General features: G+C 41.6%; 1 protein-coding gene across 1 annotated transcript in view; it reads left to right on the top strand.

Moving 5' to 3' along the window:
- The window catches only part of PAPPA2 (pappalysin 2), a 565,818-nt gene that overhangs the window by 155,402 nt on the left and 386,449 nt on the right, over positions 1-23,967 (top strand). The window contains exon 3 of the mRNA XM_060295976.1: positions 278-353. The gene's annotated coding sequence lies outside the window, so the exon portion shown is untranslated. The remainder of the gene's footprint in view (positions 1-277; positions 354-23,967) is intronic.

Genomic DNA, 23,967 nt, shown 5'->3' with positions numbered 1-23,967 from the left:
ACAGCCAGACCTGAGTGGTACAGTGCCTTAACAGGGAAGTCAAGTAGTTTAAATTGTTTCCGGAAAACACAGAGGAGCCAGGGAAGGGGCTTATTCAATTAGCATAATATAATAAGAGTATAATAAGCCTAATAGAATGTCCCCATGGTAAAGGGTGGGGAACAGCAAGTGTTAAGTGCAACATAGTCTTATAAAGCTTCAATTTGGTGTCATCATTTCATAAAGAACTTATTTCTCTTCTTCCCTCTTTCTTTGAATAAACCTCCTTGAAGAACAGAACTCACAAATACACCAACAGGATGGAATTTAGAAAAACTGGAAATATGGGACCAGATTTTAAGTACCGTAGTAAGGTAAGTTTTTTTTTTTTAATCAGATTAATGTCAAAGGAAATGATATCTGTATAACTGCAACTTGGATTAGTCAAAGAGTGTTTTCTCAATGCCATTCTCCCAACGTACATAGGAAAACCAACCAAAGCTAATGCGGAGGATGGGAGGGGCTTGATGTAAAGGTCCAGTTCCTGTGGCACTGGAACTGCACGTGTTGAGGCACTCTTTTTTTTTTTAAATTAATTAAAAATATTTTATTATAAAAGCATTTCATGCATACAGGAAAAATAAAGAGAATAATGTGTATCCACCATCTCAACCACATGTTGAGGAACTCTTGTCTAGATCCCTGCAGAAGCCTTCCCTGTTAAGTCCTGTGTGTGAATGCTGGCCTCCACCTTAGCGCCTTGCTTCTCCTTCCTGGGAAGGAGATCCAGGCAGGCGGCACCTTTCTGAGTGCGTGAGCGAGCTGCTCCCCCCACCCCACCCCTCCCTCCTGCAGTGGTAAGCCCTTTAGAAGAGTGCTGAGGTTTGGGGCCTCCACCCCAAGGTACCCAACAGTAACTTCAAGGACTAATGAGTAAAGTACAGTAACAAGAGCAAATCCCAATGAGCTTATTAAAAAACTGAACCGCAACTTTGGCAAGAGCAGAAACTATTATCTGGGACTTGTTTGTCGATTTTGCCTTCATATATTCCCCACCCACCCTTTCAGAACAGAGAGATTAGCAACAAAAGTTAGATCTTCAAAGCTCCACACATCGGTGATTTATGCTCCACCTTGGAGACCTTAGGAAGGCTTCTCATTGGGACTGTACAGGGTTCCAACCAATCTCTGTTCCAGCTGACCTCCTGGGACTTTTGCTGTGGTGTATGTGGAAAGCGGAAGCGGTCTGATCCAACTCCCATTTCTTTTGCAAAAGCTCCTCTGTAATCGCTTTGGACTTTATGAAACTCTGCCCGAACCAAAAGCAAATAAACGGTTTCAAGTGCAGTAACTCTTCTCTCATGGGAACATGTATCAGGAACAGCATGGGATTACCCCCAAATTGCTTTTTCCCTCCCTGGGGGAAGATCGTGTTTTCAGAGCTCTTACAGAGGTTAAAGTAACTTTTGAGAATGCCAGGGAATTCCTGCTTTTCAGGGACTTGCATCCTCCGGAGGTGTAGTTGCGCAGTTCCTAATAGGTGAGTTCTAGTCAAGTTCTGTGTTAATGAGGCCAGTGTTGGAGAGTGAAAATCACAGGTGAAAAATACATAGGAGAAAATCACGGGTGAAATACCCTCTTGGAGAAATGTTTGGTGGTATCTCCTGAAGCTGAATTCATGCCCAGAAGCTGCACTTTCAGGTGTGTACCCAACAGAAAAGCACCAAAAGGCCTGTTTGAGAATGTTCATAACAGCATTATTCATAATACCTACATCCTGGAAACTACACAAATGCCCACTGACAGGATAGGATAAATAAATTATGGCATTTTTACACAATGGAATAATATACAGCAATTAGAATAAATGATCTACAACTAAATGCAATGACATGGATGAATCTCAACAAATAATGTTGAGTACAAGAAGCCGAGCACAAAAGAATACACACTGTAGGATTCCAGTTATATAAAGTACAAAACAAGCTAAACCAATCAAGGGTGTTAGAAGTCAGGAGAGTTTATATACTCTTGGAGGGGTGTACAGTGACCACAAGAAAACATAAGGGAGGCTTCTGGGGTGGTGACTAAACATGTTCAGTTTGTGAAAGTTCATTGTGCTATACGCTTATGATACATACTTTTTTCTGCATATTTATTGTAATTTGATAGAAGGTAAAAGAAATCATGGGGGTGGTTAGTTTCATTCTGTTATGTGATCACTTGGTTAAACTCCAACCTTCAAAGTCACCTAGGAAAGGTAGTGCTGTTGACTGCAAGAGAGAATGGAATTGGGCACTAGCTCACTACAACCCTATCAGCACAGTTCAAGATGAGCAAACAAATAAACCAAAAATGAAAACTGAAGGTTTTAAAGTCCCTATTGATTGGTATCCACCTCACCCTACCCATCTGGTCTCTAGACTTTTTGCCTATGTGTAATCAGAGGGCTCCAGGTGTGCTCCAGTGACCTGGTGACGCATAAGAAAGATTAGTTGTGTTTGCTCAACATGGCATCACAGGTACATCAGTGAAACCAGATGAGGGCATCTGTGCTTTGCAGCAAGAGGCCTTTTTGGCTGAATTTGGCGATCTCCATATGTCACCTCCGTCATCACCTCCGGTAAAACCAAATTCTCATCTTCTCTTGAAACCCAAAATATATACTTTCCCTGGAACTGTCTGTAAACTCACTGAGTTCTCCTGAAAGGAGAAGTAAGACAAAAAGCTTTTGGTTTGGGTTTTTCCACACCTATATTGAACAATAAGTAGATCTTCCAACATGGCAAGCATCTTATTGGACTACTCCAGAGTAGACATAAAGTCTATTTTATTCCTATCTTTTCAACATCTTGGGATGGGACTTAGATTGTTTGCACCCAGTCTATAAATATCTGAGGACTGCTGTATGGAAAAGTCCCCTGTATTACAGTTACTTCTTCACTTATTAAATGGATATTTACTGAGTATCTGCAGTGCTAGAGGCACTAAGGGGATGAGTACACTTGGGCAACCAGTCCCCTTTCTATCAATGGATATCTATTTAGCCTTGTCTCTTCTCCATCATGCTAGTGAAATTAAAAGAATAAATACATTTTTAATTATAGAATAGCAATCAGAAGCATGGACTCTGAGAAAGATAAATCGGAGTTTGAATCCTGGCTCAGACACTGAATAGCTACATGTTCTTGGGCAAGTCTCTTAATTTCTTTATGCTTTGGTTAAGATAGGAATAGTAGTTGCAACCACCTCATAGGTTTTTGGGCAAGGATTAAATGTGATCAGATGACAATTTCATCTTGTCCTAAGTTAGAGGCATGTCTGGATTTGAAGGAGCCAGAGGCTTGTTTCTTAACTGTACCTGCAGTGAATATAGACAGCATTCCTTCCAGATCTCAGGTCCTTCCTACTGGTTCTTTGTGGCCTGTGTGCTTTGCATCTAATGACTCACACCTCCACCTACTCCAGAGGACTGTCCTTAGCTTTCTAGAGCTTCTTGGTTTATATACCAGTTAGCCAATGGCTGATTCTGTGGAATATGAAAGGCCAGATTTCTGGTCTTGAGAAGGGACAAACTCTGAGGCTGTAATTTATGCTGCTGATCTCCCTGTGGGTTTAGATTGAGGCTGGGACTTTTCCTGGTCACACTCTTGCTTAACTACTACTGATTCGCTGTTCTTACAAGTGATTTATTCTACTTCCTTATCAGTTTCTCCTGGAAACACTTCCCTAATAAGTTAGTTGCATATGAATCCTCATTTCAGGGTCTGTGAGCCTGACCTAAGATGGTCCTTACTGTCATACACAAACTAAAGTAAGTTTCCCTGGGCAGTAGCTTGATTTGGGATGAGAACAGATATAGCCATTAAGTGGAGCAGTATATATATTTGGGAGTGGCTGCCTGTTTTTCTATAAAGCAATTCCCAAATGAGCTCAAGATTTACCAAAAAAATATTCTGATAGTGCCACAAATTGTTCCATGCAACAAATGATTGTTAAGCTCCTATCATGTGCCAGACACTATACAAACTAGGCTGTGCCTGGGTACCTGACCCACAGAAACTGTGAAATAATAAATGTACATATATATATTTAAGATACTACATTTGGGGATAATATATTACACAGCAACAGGTACCTAATACAAAAAGCAAGGAGGTCCATTTGTTTGAAGTGAAGTGATCCGGGGAAGAGCAGTAGGAAAGGAAGTCAGAGAAGTAACAGTGTTGGGTGGGGGGAATCAGACCTCATCTGTCAAGACTCTGATTTGGTAGGTTTGATTCAGTAGGGTTGGAGTTCGGGCATCTCAATGACTTTAAAACCTCTGCAGGTGATGGTGCAGTCATGGTTGAAGAGCAATGAGAAGAGGAATGGTACTCGTGTTGTGATGACAACACCAGGAGTGAGGTTCACTATATTGCAGTTGAGGACTGTTGGTGATTGGAGTCATCCATATCATATTTATCAGCAAAAAGGACTGAAAATTTAAATGATTTTAGATGATGCGTTTGTGAAAACATCACTGAATGCAAAAAGCCCATGTATTTAATTTTTTATGCTTCAGTTGTTCCTCCAGGTAAACAAACAAAATGAAGAGAGATACTCCTTTTATTCCTATTTCTTTCTCCTACCTTGCCACCTTCCTCTTTATAGGAATGTCCTCCTTTGGTTGAAAGCTTCCCTGAAGTTGACTGTGCCAGTTTCCTCATCACATTCTGCAAGGTCATACCCCATTCCTAGATCTCTTTATTATTTTTCCAATTTCCTTTGATCCACATCTGTTATTTTTTCCAAATGCTCTCCAGATCTAGAATGCAGCCTTCTTTGACTATGTCAGGTCCTTGATGAATCCTCTAAGAGCAAGTAAAACACACTGAGGTTTTGGAAATCAAGGAATATATGTCTGTGTGAATACCAAGGAAGATTTTCTTGAGAGGAAAAAGGGTTACCCTATAGGGCATAATACGAGTTAATAGATATTAATGCTATGTCATTATAATTGTGATAGTTACACAAATATTAACTAATCCTTTTTGAGAACCATTAAGAATTTCTTTTAAGAATTTGCCATGGCCTCTCTTAATTATCTTCCTGGACTAGTCTCCTCTGTAAACATTCTCACCCTTAATTTTGTTAATTCTTACCCATCTTCCCAGTTTCATCAAAAATATCACAACCTCTGGGAAGCCTTCCCTAGCTATCATGATTGGATTAAGTATTTCAGTTTGTCCCTCCCCAGCACCCTGTACTTCCCCAGCATGACCCTTACTATACTTTAGCTTTTCAATTTCTCTCTCCTCCCTCCAAGACTCTGAGCAATTTGAGAAGACAAACCATGCTTAGTTTGCTTAGTTTGGTTCCTTAGAGTCAAGCACCTTGCCTGACACCTAGTAGATACTTGAAAACTCTGTTGCAGCTGTGTTGGAGGAGGTCATTGAGAGGAGGTAAACTCTGCTTGGCCTGTGAGCTGGACCTGAACAATCAGAGGCTCCTCACCCCCTCCCCTGCCCTTGGAATGCATGTCCCACCTGCTATTCCCACACTAGCAGTCATTTCAAGGACAGCCTTGAGAGGGTAAGATGTTGTTGAGACCATCTGAACAGAATATATAGCTGACTTTAGTTAAGATTCTGGCAAGTGGGGGCCAAGATCTACTCATCTTGCAGCCACCCAAGATAAGCCTCATATGTATGTTCTCTTGCTTATTAAAACTGCCACGTACCAATCTGGAGTGTTATACCTCTTTGGTCTCTCCTTGCCCTCAGAGTATGGAGACCAGTTTTGAATCTTTCCCAAGGAACTCCTGAAGTTGCACACCAAAAGGCAAAGACTTTCTTATAGCCCAGTGCCAGACTCTTTACATAGCTCTTTACATAGTTATCTTTTAAAATATTATAGCAACTCTCCTACATATTACATATTAGTCCCCACTGTGCAGAAAAAGAAATGGTGACCCCAAATGGTTAAATGAATCAAGTTTTTATAAAACTTGGCAGAGTTAGGATGGGAGTCAGGACTGTCAGACTCTAAAACTTTGAATCACTACCTTAGACTTCCTCTTATAGGAGACTTCCTGTAAGTCATTGGGAAAGTCAGTGGAATTAACTGTTAGGTTTTATATCTGTGTGACAGCGGAGCCATGACCCCACTTCTGAGGTTGAGATCTTGGCTCGCTAAATGCCAGTTTAAAGGGTCCAATACAGTTACTGTTGTTGCCCCTTCTCTCTCCATAAGATGCAACCTAGCCCTAACTGCTACTCCTGGCATTCATTCTTTCATTCATTCATTCACTTTCTTAAATTCAATAGATGCTTGTTGAATGCCCACTATATAAAGGCATTTGACTAGGTACTGGGGCCCCTAAGATGAAGAGCCACAAGGCCTGCCCTCAAGGAACTTATATTTTGGTAGGAGGAGTCAGGTAGAAATAAATAAGTGCAATGGATTGCCACAGTGGATAGTTAACCTTTGTAGGTTTTGCTTGCCCTGGAAGTAGCATTTCAGTTTTTCTTTATGGAAATACTCCTTCTTTATTAGTCCATGTGTGTCATATGGGGCTGAACCAGTGGTTTGCAGGCAAAAGACACAGGCCTGGCCAAGCAGAGTCTTCAAAAGTCTGGTCACATCAGTTGTTTGAGGATGGGGCATGTTTCAGGACAGTGCAGGATGGGGCATGAGAGCCCCATTCAGAACTCTGATGAAACTCTCAAGGAGGAAGTATCTTCTTTCTGCTTGGGTTGCTAGAAAAGTAAGATGCAGCTGGGGACCTACTCCTAGAGAAATTTTGTCTGTGACAGAAGCCAACTCAGAGGAAAATAGAGTCAAGAGGTAGAAGAAAAGGCAGAGTCCTGATGATGTTGTTTGAGCCCTTGCTGCATTATTATTGTTGACTTAAATTGCTTTTAGTTGGGTTTTTATTAACTGCAATATAAAGAGGCATGACATAAAGGGCTAGGGTGGAGGAGAATAAAAGATCGTGTGGTCTTTCAAGATAACAGAAATGACCTTGAGCTTATCCTGAAATTTGTATAGGTTAACAAATGTCCATGGATGCTAAGTCAAATTTGAAAAGAAGAGCAAAGAAGAAGATTCATTCTACCAGATATGAAACACAGTAAGCCATAGTAATAAAAGCAAAAAGTAGTGTGAGGAAAAGAATAGGAAAATAAATATATGTAATGGAACAAAGAATTAAAAGTAGACCCATGTTTATTTGGAAACCTGGCATATGATAGACGTTGCACCACAAATGTATATGTCATTGGATTGTTTAATATATGCTATTAAGGAAATAAGGCCACTATATGGAAAAAATTAAGACAGATTCCTGGGACTTTCCTGGTGGCACAGTGGATAAGACTCCACGCTCCCAATACAGGGGGCCCAGTTTCGATCCCTGGTCAGGGAATTAGATCCCACATGCATGCTGCAACTAAGAGTTCACATGCCACAACTAAGGAGCCCATGGGCTGCAACTAAGGAGCCAGCGAGCTGTAACTAAGGAGCCGCCTGCCTCAACTAAGACCCAGCGCAACCAAATAAATATATATATATATTTTTTAAAAAAGACAGATTCCCATATGACACTAAAAGTTAATCTTCTAGAAGGATCAAATACCTAAATGTGAATGTCATTGTAAAGCTAGTGGAAAAGAATGTCCTTGTGCATTTGGAGTGAGGGAGGTCTTTTTTTTTTTTTTTTTTTTTTTTTTGGCGGTACGCGGGCCTCTCACTGTTGTGGCCTCTCCCCTTGCGGAGCACAGGCTCCGGACGCGCAGGCTCAGCGGCCATGGCGCACGGGCCCAGCCGCTCCGTGGCATGTGGGATCTTCCCAGACCGGGGCACAAACCCGTGTCCCCTGCATCGGCAGGCGGACTCTCAACTATTGCGCCACCAGGGAAGCCCAAGGGAGGTCTTTTAAAATAAGACCACCAAAGCACAATTCATAAGGCAAATAGTTGATGTATTTGACTACAACAAATGAGAAGAGTTATCTTCAATGAATACACCATAGATCAAGTTAATAGACTGGTAATGACTGGGAGAAGATATTTTCATTAACCAATATAACAATAAGGGATAGATATCTAGATTAGAACAGGAATTCTTAAAATTCAGTAAGACAGTTCGGGGAACTCAATGGAAAATGTTCAAAAACAGGAATACGTAATTCACACAAGGGGGTACCTGAATAGTTAACAAATATATGAAAATTTGCTCAAATTCAAAAATCAGAGATATGCAAATTACAATAACAATAAAATACTATTTTATACTCAATGGAATAGCAAAAATTAGAAATACTGGTGAGGACTTGGGGACACTAGAACTCATGCTCTGCTGGTGAAATGTACATTGGTACAGTCATTCTGGAGAATAACCTGGAAGCCCCTAGCTAAAGTGATGTTTGTGGGTATACCTTATGACCCAGGAACCCTAGGCCTGAGCATATACCCCAGAGAAATGTTCACGTGTTACCGGAAGGGGGAATGTACAAGGATAGTCATAAGAGCTTTGTTTACGGAGGCAGAGAACTACAGGCATGAAAGAGGAGAATGAAAGAAAGTAAGAAACACAATGAAATTTCCAGCATAATACCACCTAAGTCTATTTAGAACACATACACACACCTCACACTGCATATTTTTCAAAGATAACCCTCCTCATATGCATACATACAGAACATAGATATACACATAAATCCATGTACATATATACATGTATCTCTATCTATCTGCCTATCTATATCAAACACATTAATGTGGGTGCCTTTAGGGTGGACGAGGGGGCTAAAAAGAAAGAGAAAGAGAGGGAAATGTGACTAGAATCAGGTATAAAAGGAGAATAATAAAATAAAATATGAGAGAAGCCCTGCACGTACTGATAGTGATAGTGTGCTGTGAACTGGAGGGTATAATCAACTCTCTAAGTACATCAGGTTCAAAATAAAATTACAATTAATATTTAAAATTAGAAATGCCTTAGGTGAGGAGAGGGTCAAGAATATTTCACATGAGCTCTCGTCTCATCCTACCTGGGAGTAGCATGTGACCTTAACGCGACATGGAGTAGATATTGTATCCTTCCAATTACCTCTCTGTGCAGCAAGAGTGAAATTAGATCTAAGCTATAAACCATTTTCCATGCTTTAAAGAGTAACACAATATGAACTTTGGGTTTTTGCTACTAGGATTAGATAGAAAGCGATTTCTGTTTTTTTAAAAAGCAAACAGCTTGTTGAAAATCAGTATGTTTACTGTCTAAAATCTTTGGCCTGAAATCAATGCTTCTGATTTCGTAGGAACCTGCAGTTTGGGGTTTCCTAAAATATTCAGTGGTATGCAAGTTTTGGCTGTCCTCATTTGCATATATAAATTGTACTATTTTCCTCCAGGTTCGAGATAAAAGAGTCACACATCATGAAGAAAACTATTGGGTTCTAAATTATATCTAACATTCCTTTCTGGTTTTTGTACCCTGAGCCTAAATCAAACATATTCTCATAGGACACATATACCTTTTCTTTACATGAGACAAATCCAAACACACCATCCCTTTTCAGCCATGAAATAAACTTTACAAACACACAAGCAACGTGAGGCTCAAAGACCTAGCAAACTGTATCGAAGTGGTGTTCTGGGAGCTCAAGGAGTTTATTTTTCTTGTTCTTTGCTGTATCCCTATGCCTATCATAACACCTGGAACATAGTAGGTACGCAACAAATATTTGTGGGATGAGTGAATATGCAAATGAACTCACACACAGACACCCCCCCCCACACACACACCCAAGCACACACCTATTTGTCTTTGGTCTGCAACCAACTGTCACGATTCATTTTTTCTTTTGTTTCTCCCTTTGAAAAACTTAGCCAGTCAACAAGCTCTTTACTAAAACATCTTAATGTACTGACATCTGTGAGAGTTGAGCGGGAGAATAAAAAGGAATTACAGAATATAGTTCTCATGGCTGAGAAACTTATGATCTAATAGGGCAAATACATATGAGAAACACATGAGAATAAGAACAGGAGGTGTTTTAGCACTACAGAACACTGCTTGGAAATTTATGAGAAAGAGACAGAGCGGGTGGATGTCTAGGAAACGGAGGGACAACCTCTCAGCTGGCCTATACAAAACACGGGCCTCCCAGCACAGTCTGAGGCTTTGAGGGGGTGGAGGAGTTTTTTGGGAGAGCTGGCCTGGGGCAGGATCTTCACAAAGGTTTTCTTGGGTAACCAGAGTTTGAGCAAGTCACTGGTGGAGGCCTCACTGTTCTAACCAGCTACTAATGAGAAACTGGCTCTTTGATGCCAGGAGAGGCTGCTGAGGAGGCACAAGTACTTAATGGGTTTCAACTGAGCTTCTGCAGACACATCCTCTAAGGAGTGGAAAACTCTGTTCCAGACCCGAGGAGGCCAAAAGGGTGCCCATATACGTGAACAGGCAAATTGTGGCCTAAAAAGCCAATAACACAAGGATGGAAACCCTCAGCTTTGCGTCCAGGGAAAGCTTGGTTTAGCAATCACTGCGAGTGAGTGGAACCAGCTCAATCAACGTCAGCAATCTGAAGACATCTGGTCTTTATTTTTGGACTTTTGTACACTGAGGAGGATTATGGTTGTACGGTGTAGAGGCCATTTAGCTTTGTCAATCTTCAGAATGTCTTATAATAGGAATCTCTCACACTTAGAATAGAAACTTGTTCTCCAAAGTCGCCTTGAGAGCTTCAGATATTAACTCTTTATCCCCCAGAGTGACAGTCTGAGGGACATTACTTTCAAGAGACGTTTTTAATAGGGAAATTGAGTCTGGAGTAGATATGTATTTTGCCAAAGGGTAACCTGTTAGTCGGTGGAGCCCCCAGGAACTTCAGCCTCCCGTGACTGCCAGAAGTAATGCTTCTGTTCCATTGGCCTTCATTTCTTCTCTCTCTGCTTTGCCTTCTCTTCTGACTTTTGTTTATCTTTAGTCATCCCCTAGCTGGGCCTAATCTAGAAAAAGTTATTAGTCTGGAAGTCATTGATAGTCCAGTATTCACTTTCCACCCATTGCCTTTCATATCTTTTGGCCAAGGACCTGGTGCGTCCCCCAAGCCCACTTAGGTCTCTCATCTTCCTCTACTTCTTCCACCCTTCTGCCCCCATGATTCCTGACCTTCCTTACTTCCGCTGTTAATACCTGTGTTGAGTTCCATTGCCCAGGGCTCTAATAGGTGACTGGCTATTTTAGGTAATTTATTTGTAGCAAAGCTGTTAATGGCCTAAAAATGGCTCAGAGGCTTCCTCCACCAGATAACATTTACATTTTCATTGGGAATTTCAATGTCAAAGAAGTCAATGGAGCATTCCTGCACCTTGGCAGTCTTCACTCTTGATTTTCTTCCGTCTGGCTGCCCACTGAACTCACCTGCAGCGCTGGCACCCGCTCTCAGACCGTGGCTCCTGCAAGCTGGTTGGGCTTCTCTTTTTCTCATTCCAGTGTTTTCTGTTTATGTGGTGTTTTTCAATATTCTAGGAGCAAAGGACACAAGAAAAGCCAGGTAACAGGAAGAGGGAGAAGGAACATCGCACATTGAATAAAGGGCCAGGGCCCCAGGCTGAGGTATTCCCGCTGTGGAGAGGCCCACTGGGTACCAATGATATTGTAGTCCATTAAAAAAAATCCATAGGCTTTTTAAACATGCATTTTCAACTTAATACGGCAGGAGCAGCCACTCTGCCGTGCAATTCCTGAGGATTTATCGCTGGTTGGGGTTAATGGTTTGAGGTGTTATTTCTTTCTGTGCTTCGTTAATCCCCAGGAAGCACCTGTGCTGAGGTGGCTCTTTGGCTTGGGCTGGCCACAGAGACACCCCCGTGCCTACTCCAGCTCCACGGTGGTGGCCAGCTCTCAGCCCCTGCTCAGCTTTTTGTCTGTACCACTGTGTCCCTTCCAGCCTGGGCTAGTGACCCGCACAATGGCTTGGGCTCTAGGTAAGTTTCAGGACAGATGGCAGACATCCTTCTTAGATACTGGCTTCCATGGTATGACTCAGTCCTGCCCTCACCACCCTCCTACATCTCAGAAAGTTTGAAAAAGACAAAATTGTCCCTGTCTGAAAAAAGGGAGGGTGAGTGCAACTCTGCTCGTGTCGTGGGTGACAGAGGAGACTGGTTGATGGAGGGGGCAGAACTGGAAACGGGGGCAGAGACTCTCAGCAGCACACCACGCTTTCTGATGATCAGAACTTATTACACTTGGGGGGAAATATCATAGCTTTTGAGAGGCCACAGTGTTTATAAAGTATTCTGTATCTTTCGGTCCCACCTCTTCTCTTCCACCAACCTTCATTGAGCACTTCCTTCTGAGGTGCTAATGTAAATTTTGGGGACACACCAGGAACGAGAATGACAGGGTTCCTGTCTTCAGGTTTTCTACACTTTAGTGTGTCTTTGGGACATGTGTGAGAGGGCCTGACAATACACAAACATTTGGTCTTTTTACAGGCCTGTGACTCAGGCAGGACAGGTGTGCCTACACCCATTTCGTAAATGGGAGAGCTGAACCTTCCAAGAGGTCATGTGACCTGTTTCAGGTGAACTGGCTTATGCATTCATTTGCTCTTCTCTCAGGTTTATTGAGGGCCTGCTGTGTTCCAGATCATCTCCTGGGCTTTTGAGACGTAAAGATGTCTAGGGAATGAGCCTTGCCTTCCAGGGCTCACAGTGTAATAGGGAAAGAGCCACAGAAACACCTTTGAATCTGGTAACTGCTGTGATGAAGCCTGCACTTGCAAAGTGGAGCCTTGCATGAAGAAGCCCCAGGTCTGCCTGAGGACGTCAGTGGAGCAGGAGACAGAGCTGGGCTCAGACACAAGGCGAGGGCCCCCTCCTGGTGGCAGAGTGAAGAGAACGTGCTCCACAACACTTGTTGCATTAAATTGAGCCAGCCCTTCAAGGTCTGGCTTCATTCTTTGTTTTTGTTTTTTTTAAAGAAACTATTTTATTATGTATTTATTTTTATTTTTAAAATTTTATTTATCTTTGACTGTGTTGGGTCTTCATTGCTGTGTGCGGGCTTTCTCTAGTTGCGGCGAGCAGAGGCTGCTCTTCGTTGCGGTGCACGGGCTTCTCCTTGCGGTGGCTTCTCTTGTTGCGGAGCACAGGTTCTAGGCATGCGGGCTTCAGTAGTTGTGGCACACAGGCTCAGTAGTTGTGGCTCACAGGTTTAGTTGCTCCACGGTATGTGGGATCTCCCCAGGCCGGGGATCGAACCCCTGTCCCCTGCATCAGCAGGCGGATTCTTAACCACTGCGCCACCACGGCAGTCCCACTCTCTTGTTTAAAAAGGGTCCCAGGCCATCTGAAATCCTATATTTTCATTCAGCAAAAAACCCTCTTCTCATTCTAAACTGAAATAAAAATTGCTCATTCTACTTTTGGTCAGGCTTCCTGCTTTTATGTGATTAATTAACAGCTGAGTAGCTGCTAAACAGCAAGACAAATGGTAAATTATTTGTATCTTATTTATTAAGGCAAAATGTCCAGAAATTCCTGCAAGGGTCTGCTGCCTCCCCCCTCATCTTTCTTGCATCCCTCCCCTGCCTCTGTTAGACTGCTACCCAACCCCCACCATAGCAGTGTCGAAGGAGCCAGAGAGCAAACCCAGGAAACCTGGGTTTGTGTCCTGGACCCACCATTAGCTAAAGTTCTGACCTTGGGTAGATCCCTTCATCTCTTGGTGTCTCGGTTTCCTAAGCTATAAACGGGAATATAATACCTGTCCCACCGTATACCATGAGTCCTTCTGAAGATTAAATGGGCTCCAATACATGGCAGAGATTAAGAAGGAGCAAAACTCTTAGGACATGTTAGGGGACATCAGTACTATTACAACAGCCTGCCTGCTGACTGAGGAGGATGCTAGACATTTGCTAACTTGGCTTGGTTTCTGATGTGAGCCAGGGGGTGTTAGACGTCTCATATTTCTTTAGCATTCGAGGGCTGGGATGTGGCCCTGGCAACTGAGAGCAAGCATCCTTTTTAGCATTCTCCCTGTCCAAGGGTCAGGTTCCCACTTAGAGGCTCAGTTTCCCCAGTCTAATAAATTGTAACAAATTGTCTCATTTTTCCCTGATAAGTGATGACCCCTGGCTGCCTTGTCTCCTTTTGGGCTGCAACGGCTTCCACGAGCTGGCAACTCCAGTTCTCCTGGGCTTGGGCCAGGCCTGGGTGGGAAGACCGTGAAGGAGATTAGGATGAGGGTTATCCACATCCTCTGCAGACACCCTCTCATGTTCAGTGTCTGCTTGGCGGCATTAAAGGCAGAGGGAGCGCTGAGGATGGGTATGTAGGGGGTGCAGGAAGGAAAAGATGGGTAGGGAGAGTTCTGTTGCCAAGATTAAAGTGTTATAAGAGGAAAAGTGGGTTGAGGGGAAAAGCAGAGAGGGAGGATATAATAGTCAGAGCCAAATATCTTATTTGAACAGATGAAAGAGAGAATATTCATTTCTTTTGTAGATAGAGTGATCGTGTTATCCAGATCAAAAACCATGACTGTGCACTGTGATCAAAAAGGTGTATGTACGACAATAAGAGGAAGTATAGTTCAAATATAGGCTGTCTGGGAAAATTCTGGAAGAGTGCTTCCTTCTGTCTGCGACCTCATATCCTCTTAAAACTTCAGAACCGTGCTGAGTGCAGTTTTGCTATGAGGCGCAATTGGGAGGTTTGTGTTTGGGATCCTCCTATCTCTCCCTCCTTTCTTTACTTTCAACAGATATTTATTGAGCACCTATAGTGTGTGGGGTAGGGCCAGCTTCATGGGTTTGAGATGTATTTAGTTGCACAGGGCCTCCACTTAGGAAGGCTCTGTGCTTGGTTTAGCGTACTACTGCTGTTGTCTTGAAATTTGTAATATTTCTAGAACAAGTGGTCCTGAATTTTCATTTTGCACTGTCCCTGTAGGGTACCATATTAGGTGCTGGAGATATAAAGATGAAAAGATACAGGATTTTCCCAAAATTTCTCCCTGGCTGTCACCAGCCTGCTGCCTAGGCAACACCCCAGGTGCTGGACACAGCTTTCCACACGGTCATCTGCTAAACACTGTCCTAGCTAACTGGGCCTTTGAAAAGTTCCTTCTTAATTAATTCACTATAAAACATTACAAATTACATAAACATGTTTCTTGTTATAACAGTGGTTGAAATCACTGTACAAAATTTGAACTATGCAGAAAAATATAAGGAAGAAAACATAATCTATGAGCCTATCACTCATATGCAATGGTCATCTCTGGGTGTTGGGATATTAGATATTTTCAATTTTAATTATTCCTATTTATATTTTTAACTAAAATTAGGAGCCTACTGTGCTTGCAATTTTGTAATCCTGCGTTTTCACTTAAAATTCCATTTCTTGCCATTTCCCATGTCATTAAATAATTTCCAAAGATACGGTGTTTTATGTTGGTAGCCTTCTATCACATGGACATGTCATGATATATTTTCTTCTCTTTTGGGGACACCTAGGTTGTTTCCAGTTTTTTGCTGAGGCGACTGTCACTTGGATGAACATCCTTGTGTATAAATCTTTGTCTGCTTCTTTGGTTATTTTCTCCGGATAAATTTCAAACAGCAGAATTATTGGTTAAAGGGTATGCAGAGTCACATATGCAAATTACTGGCAATTTTTACTCTCACCAGTAAGTGACTGAGAGGACTTATTTCACAAATCTTCCAATACTGCCTAATTTTATTTTCTAAAATTGTTGTCCAGGTTTACAGGTAACAGCATTTCTTTGATTACTTATTAGATTGAATATATTTTTCATACAACTTTTGGACACATATATGCCTCTTTTATAAATTATCTAATCACATCTTTACTCATTATCTTATCAGAGTGCTCCTTTTTCTTTCTTTTGTATCTGTAAGTTAGTTATCTATTAACTACTTTAGTTTTTTTTTTTTAATGTATTAGGGAACACGCAGAATTAGATATGAGTGGCTGATAACAAATGCATATTTAACATGTTATTCCTGCTAAGGATTACTGTTAATAATTCTTTGAACTTAAACAATTATTTTCTCTCTAAAACTTTAGTGATGTTCATTATGAAAATGAGTTACTGTGAAGGAAGTGAAATTCTTATAATTGTAAGAATTTCTGCAAAGGCTGAATGAACATCCACCAAGAGTGGTGTGGAGGGGATTCTTGCACTAGGTGAGAGGTTGGACTGACAGGGTGATGTCCAACCATTTTTGATTCTTTTTCTCCAATTTTAAGGGTAAAATTTCAAATATCAATGCCTGTCTGGCTAGGGTCCTTCCAGTTCTAGTCTATGAGTAGTTACCTCCAGGTATGTTCAGGCCGTTCTGGGTCAAATAAGTTATCCCATTAAATAACAGTATACTATCTGAGATATAATGAGATTAAGTTCCCAGTGGTATGATCAAGGGGACCACACTTCAGTATTATGGGGTGTCAAAAAGAAGGACTCTTAGGAGGGCTGTAGAAATCAGGGAAGTCCTCATGGATGGGGGGAGCCTTGAATGAATCGATCTGTGCAGTAGAGAGGGGTGTGAAGCCTTTCCAGGTGCAGAAAACAACAATGTGACTTGAGGGCTATGAACCTGGCCTAGGTGGGGCCCTGCATGTTTGTCACCAGTCAAGTCAGGGCAAAAGGGGATTGGTCACCTTGGGAAGTCAAAAATTCCTTGCTACATGAAGTAGGAAGATTGTTTCCAGAACTAAGGGCAACTCCAGCTGGGGATTCCACAGTACAATCCTGGTTGTTAGGCTTATCTGTTTTGCTTAGAAATTCTAGATTAAGTCTTGTAGCTCTGAGGCCTTGGAAGTCTAGTCATTTTTGAATCAATCTAAGAGGGCTGAGGGGTTTTCTCTTCCTTTCCTTTCCCAGTTGTTTCCTCCTGATCTTCTATCCACATTGTTAAAAGTGTTGGCGGGTCCAGTTAGTTGCAAACAGAGAGAGCAGTTGCTTTTCAGGAAGTGAACTTCAACTTATCCATCTGAACTTTGAGAATCTGCTTTCACAGTTGGAAAACTATCTCTTTGTTACAAAGGTGGGTTCTTTGCAAAGGAGGGGGCCTTGGCACCTGGGCTGCCTGGTGAATCAGTGGCAGCTTGTACCTTGTTCACTCAGTTACCACAGTGAGGTGCTGGGTTCAGTTATCACTCGAGCCAGTTGACTTCAGTCTGTTCCACAAATGGTCCTAACTTACACTCCCTGATCTGATCTGTCAGTTTACAAAGTCATTAGTTTTGGGGGAGAGGTGTAGGTGCTTCAGCACACACTACTTTCTCAATTGTGCTTCGGCTGGTTGGTGTGCCATGAATCCATCCAATAAGTTTTTATGGAGTCACTGCAATGTGTTCCAGGAACTGTGCAAGGTGCTGAAAATGCAAATTTGATTAAGGCGCTCTCTGTCCAGTGGATTTGACAAATATGTGAAAGATAACATTATACAAGAGGGGCTGGCTGGGAAGGCTAAGTGGCAGCAAGGGGTGTGAGATCAGCGCTAGTCATTACAAAGTGGACAAAAGGCAATAGACAGGGATAATATAAAAGGTCGCACTACCCCCAAACTCCGTTTACCTCAAGATTTGTGGATTCAGGTAGCTTCCAAATTAGTTTTGATTATTTCACTTTTGGAATACCTGAATAAGCACCAGAAAGGAAGGTGATGTTTAACACAAGCTTCTGAGAGTCTCCCACCGTGAATATCACTAAGCCATCACATTCCTCCCTCAAAATACCCTTTCTGGAGAGCTTCAGGCTGAGTTTTTCCATTGTGCTCAGGGGCCTGTTTTTTTTTCCTGTATTAAGTACCTTTTATTTTTTTTTAATTTAAGTATACGTCATGTATAATGTTGTGTTAGTTTCTGGTGTACAGCAAAGTGATTCAGTTATACATGTATATATGTTCTTTTTCATATTCTTTTCCATTATAGTTTATTACAAGATATTGAATATAGTTCCCTATGCTATACAGTAGGTCCTTGTTGTTTATTTTATGTATAGTAGTTTGTACCTGCTAATCCCAAACTTCTAATTTATCCCTCCCCCCTTTCCTCTTTGGTAATTATAAGTTTGTTTTCTATGTCTGTGAGTCTGTTTCTGTTTTGTAAATAAGTTCATTTGTATCATATTTTAGATTCCACATATAAGTGTATACGTATACTTTAAATTGTTTTAAATTTTATTTATTAAACTATAGTTGATTTACAATATTGTGGTAGTTTCAGGTGTACAGCTTCAGACTTTTTTCCATTATAGGTTATTATGAGGTATTGGATATAGTCCCATGTGCTAAACAGTAAATCCTTGTTGTTTATCTACTTTATATATGCTGGTGTGTATCTATCAATCCCATACTCCTAATTTATCCCTCCCCTCCGCTTTTGCCCTTTGGTAACCATAAGTTTGTTTTCTATATCTGTCAATCTGTTTCTGTTTTGTCAATAAGTTGATTTGGATTAGTTTTTTAGATTCCACATATAAGTGATATCATATGATATTTGTCTTTCTCTGCCTGACTTACTTCACTTGGTATGATAATCTCCAGGTCCATCCATGTTGCTGCAAATGGAATTAATTCATTCTTTTTTATGGCTGAGTAGTATTCCAGTGTGTGTGTGTGTGTGTGTGTGTGTGTGTGTGTGTGTATTACATCTTCTTTATCCACCCATCTGTCGGTGGACATTTAGCTTGTTTCCATGTTTTGGCTCTTGTAAATTGCTGTGAACATAGGGGTGCATGTGTCTTTTCAAATTAGAGCTTTCTCCAGATATATGGCCAGGAGTGGGATTGCTGGATCATACGGTGACTCTATTTTAAGTTTTTTGAGGAACCTCCATACTGTTTTCCATAGTGGCTGCACCAATTTACATTCCTCAGGGGCTTTGTTGATGCAAGAAGAACATTTGGGTATTTCACCAGCACCAGAAAAAGCAAATCTGCTAATTAGTCCCTGTGGCTTTTAGGTTTGTCCACAGCTAGTGAGGGGTCAGTTTGGAAGGCAGACAGTTTAACCAGCTCAGCAAATTCTCACTGCATCTTGTTGTGGACACCCTTCCAGGTGTATGAGCCCATCTCTTCTTTCTTCGTACTGGCTAAGCACTGGGGGGGTGTAGTCATGAGCTGGACTCACTTAGTCCAGCTCCAACCCTCTTACAGGTAAAGTGGGCTTAGAAAGAATTAGGAGTTCCAGCAGCAATATCTTCTGCATGGGGTCCTTTCTGTGTTCTCTTGTTCCTTCCCATCCTTCATCTCTCACATAAAAAGGCAAACTGATCTCCTGCTTCCAGGTATGACCCGGAAGTATACATTTCCCTGATGGTGGGATATATGAAGAATGTGGATCCCCAGCTAATGCTTCTCCTATCCCTCATGGGGACACATATCCTTTAAAAACTTTACCTTAATAAATAATAATAATAATGCTATACTTATAGAACATAAACCACCTGTTAGGTACTCTGCTTTGGTAATTTAAACACATCATCTCATTAAACACACCAGTCCCACAAGGTAGGAACAATTATTATCCCCTATTAAGGGTAAGTAAAGTGAAGTCTAGAGTAATTAATAACTTATAGTAGCTGGTAGGTGGAACAATCCAGATTCGAGTCCAAGTTTTTGACTCCAAACTCTGTTTCTAACCATTATACCATCCTACCTCCAAATACTTCCAGAGATTATATACACTCAGCAGCTTGCTGGGCAGCACACCCTGGAAGGAACAGTGTTGGTCTCAAAGGCAAATGTTTCCTTCTGTTTTAATTTCCTTGATAAGTCCAGATCTTTCTGACCAAAAAACACGTCTCTTTCCTCAACTCATTGTGGCTTTTTAAAAGCCTAACTATTGAAAAAGTTCTTTTCTATCACAAGAGAAGTAGTTTGTGACTTCCCTCTGGCATCCATTGAATGCGCTAGTCCCTCCTCTTCTCCTTCTCTCTTCTTTTCTCTTTTATTTCTCTGGGTGTGAGTGTTAAGTCCCTGTGGCATGCAAGCACATGCTATAATCCCTCTAGCACCCCTGTGAACACATCTGTGATGATAAGTGGAGGATGGATGGTCCAACATTAATTGCCTAGTGAGGAGAAGTGGGTACAGCAGCTTTTCCGCTGGGCTCTTACTGTGGGTGGCACCTTGGGGAGGGCTGTCTTTAAGGATTACATTAGCAGTTTCGTACTTCCCGCCCAGGCCGGGAGAACAGCTCCCACTAGAAAAGGAAAAGAAAAGCTGACTATGGTATTTCTTGGGAACTGGCCCGACTGTGACTGCTTGTGAGAACATCCATTGGGCCAAAGGTCCTGGACTGTTTTACCTCTCACCTCCCAAGCGCGAGGGGGCCCCCGAGACAATTCACGCATCCTCCAGATGTCCCCCAGCGCCTGTAATCCCGGGATGCATCAGAGGCCTCGTCGAAGCCCGCAGTATACATTCCACCGCTGCAAATACGCGCTCCTGGCGCGCTCCCCGCTGTTCTCCGAAGTTAGTCCTGGTTCCTCTTTACATACCTTTGCAGGGGCAGCTGTCAACTACTTGATAGATTTTTATGTGCTGGAGGAAGGGACTTTGCCCTCCAAAATGCCTTACAGAAAACATGATGGAATTTCTCTAACGAGAAGCACAACTTTCAGTTTAGTTAAATTCCCAAATGCAAATGCTAACTGAAATTCACACTAACAGGTCATTGAGAACCACCCCACTCCAGCACCACGCAGGAAGGTCCCGGACTTCAGAGGTGGAGGTGAGGAAGGATGCTGGGTGGGGCTCACTCACCCACCACAGCATTAAGGGAGAGACCCAGGACACCGAGAATTAACTTGAGCTAACTTCTCATCTTGCCCCATGTGGACATCTGTTTCCATCTATTTCCTCCGCTTACCAGTGGCCCCAATGAATAAGGGGTAAGAATTCTCACTCCTGTCCTCCCTTCCGTGGACAGCTGTATAGAACAGTCCCCTTTCTTTAGTTTCCTAATGAAGATGTCTCAACATCCATGCTTTTCACCTGCCCCTTCTAGACCTGAAAGCAAGAGAGACAAACCAGAGCAACGTGTTCTAGATCCAGGGGAGAGGAGAGTGATCAGAATGGAGAGAATCAAGAGAAATGAGGCTGGCTCTAGGCTACATGGAACACTCGGAGAGAAGGAAATAGAACTGAATTGAGGAAGGAATGCTTTCATGAAGGAAGACTTAATGTTCCTGATGGCAACAAAACAGAAAATCCAGAGAAATATTCAACCCCTAATGAAAATGGCTCAGAAGCAACAAAAAATGTGAAATGAAAACACAACCATTTTTAAAACAGCACAACAATTCCAAGAATACTTTGTGCTTATCAGCTTTGCGCCAGCCTTCCTCATGTGGTGTCTCCTCTAATCTTGGCTGGATCTGATTTCTAATCTGGAGACCACTGTTTTGGGTCAGTGAATTAAAAAAAAATTAAAATTCTTTTTTTTTTTTTAAGTTTTGGGCTGAAAGAGAGGAAGAGCTGGTCCCTTGGTTTCGCTCCAAGTCCCCAGTGGCTTCTCCAGTCAAAAAGCACACCCTCAGAATGTAAGGGAGCTATTGATTATGGATCCTGAGTTTGTCTTCTCTAACTTTTACAGATAGTTGGCGATACCTGGTGACTGTGCCTCTTTGGATGGGGTTTATGCCTAAGCCAGGAAGGACATAGGAAGGGAGGTGTTTGTTACTTGGCACAAGAAGAAGCTGTGTGGGGCAGTGAAGAATGGGCAGAGCTTAGGAGAGGAGGATTATGCATGGTTCTGACCTTGCTTGGTTTGGGTTTGAGGGATTTGAGGTGCTTCCCCCAAAGGGATGAGGAGCTCCAGCAAGGTTTTGGGAGACTTATTTCCCTCTAAGCCAATTAGATTTTCATTCCTAACTTTCATTTGCCCTGTGTTTTAAGACCCAGTTCAAGATAGCCTACCTCTGGAAAGCCTTCTCCAGAAACCTCAGCTCATGTGTGTGTGTGTGTGTTTTAATTTAAAGCCTTTTAAAAATTATAAAACACAAATACAGAAAACCAAAAAAACAAACTCAGGGCTTAGTGGATTGTTAAGGCAAGCACCTACTTACCCATCACCCAGATAAAGAAAGAGCACCTTGTCAGCCATGTCAGAAGCCCTCCAAGGGCCCTGTACCGGACCTCCCTGCCCCTGAAAGTAACCATTATACCGACTTCTATAGAAATCACTTTCTTCTATTTTTTTTTAAGGTGGGGCACTGGTTACTACCAAAGTGGCATCTCTAAACACTATAGTTGAGTTTTGTCCATTTTTAAAAACTTTGATATGTCTTTTAAATCTCTTTAAACCTACAGTTCTCCCTTCCAAACTTTTCTTTTCCCTACAAGTGATCTGTTGAAGAACCCAGGTCATTTGACCTGTAGAGTTTCCTGTGGTCTGTTTGTTTTAATTGCATACTCCTGATGCAGTTCAGCAGGTTCCTCTATCCTCTGTATTTCCTGCAAAATGGCAGCTGGATTTAGAGGCTTGAAACTCAAGGTCAATCACTTAGGCAAGATGATGGGTGAGCCATTAGGAAGCATATAATGACTAGTTGTCTCTCTCTGTTAAGCGTATATTGATGCTCAATGTCTAGATCCATCAATTTATTGTGAACTGCAGAATATTATAATTTTATTTATTAGAATATTTCTATAAAAAGACACTTTTCCTCATCTGTTATTTGTTTAATCAGTGGTATAGTTCAGACAGGAAAAGCAAAGTAAATGCTCCATTCTTTTCTTTACCAGGTGTCAAAATAATGAATGTTTCCTATCATCCTACAAAGATGTCTTTTTATTTTAATTATCATGGACTTGTGTATCCATGTATTCATACGTGTATTCAACATATTGGATAGGTTTCAAGCAATTATAATAATTATCTTTATTTTCAATTCATCCCATCTTTGGCCAGTGAGAGCCTCTTCCATTGGCACTAGAATCCTTTGATATGACCCTAGTAGTCTTTGATGGCTTCCTTACTATTTGATGTAACAAGATATTCTAGGCTCATCTTGTGCATTTTCTGCCCCAGACCTGGAATCTGCCATTTCTTCAAGAATCCCTTGTTTCTTTCAGTAGGCAATGGTATTTCAAAGCCACAACCCAGGTACAAAGTATGTTCATTACTACTGTGTTGATTATTGTTTCTAGGCCTTTTCAGTGGATGGAACGAGGAAATATCCATATATTTTTAAAGATAAAACACCTCATGAGTGCATTTTGATACTTTCAGTTCAAATTTGGTACTATAGGTTTTTTTTACAAGCACGACAGTCTCAGAACAACAATACTAGTACTAATGCCACCAATATGATTACTGAGTTACATTTTTAAATTTTTTCTCTGCAATTGCTTCCATTTTTATATGTGAGTGTTTTATTTTTTAATTTTTTAAATAGATTTTATTTTCTAGAGCAGTTGTAAGTTCACAGCAAAATTGAGCAGAGGTACAGGGATTTCCCGTTAACCTTCTGCCCGCACTTACACACAGACTTTCCCACTACCTATATTCTCTACCAGAGTGGTACAGTTGTTACAATTGGTGAATGTACATGGACATATCATTATCACTCAAAGTTCATAGTCTACATTAGAGTTTATTCTTGGTTATGTATATTGTATGGATGTGGACAAATGCATAATGACATGTATTCCCCGTTATAATGTCATACTGAGTAGTTTCATTGTGCTAAAAGTCCTCTGTATTCTGCCTATTCATTCCTCTTCCCCCTCCCCCTGATCTTTTTACTGCCTTCAAAGTTTTGTCTTTTCCAGAATCTATATGGTTGCAATCATATATTATGTAGCCTTTTTGGATTGACTTCTTTAACTTAGCAATGTGCATTTGTTTCCTCCATGTCTGTTCATGGCTTGGTGGCTCATTTCTTTTTAGCTCTGAATAATATTCCATTGTCTAGATGTACCACGGTTTATTTATCCATTCTCTTACTGAAGGAC

The sequence above is a fragment of the Globicephala melas genome, chromosome 1 (genome assembly GCF_963455315.2).
Source record: "Globicephala melas chromosome 1, mGloMel1.2, whole genome shotgun sequence".
NCBI classification, from domain to species: Eukaryota; Metazoa; Chordata; class Mammalia; order Artiodactyla; family Delphinidae; genus Globicephala; species Globicephala melas.
The sequence above is the reverse complement of the archived record's forward strand: the minus strand, read 5'-3'. Positions and strand labels throughout refer to the sequence as shown.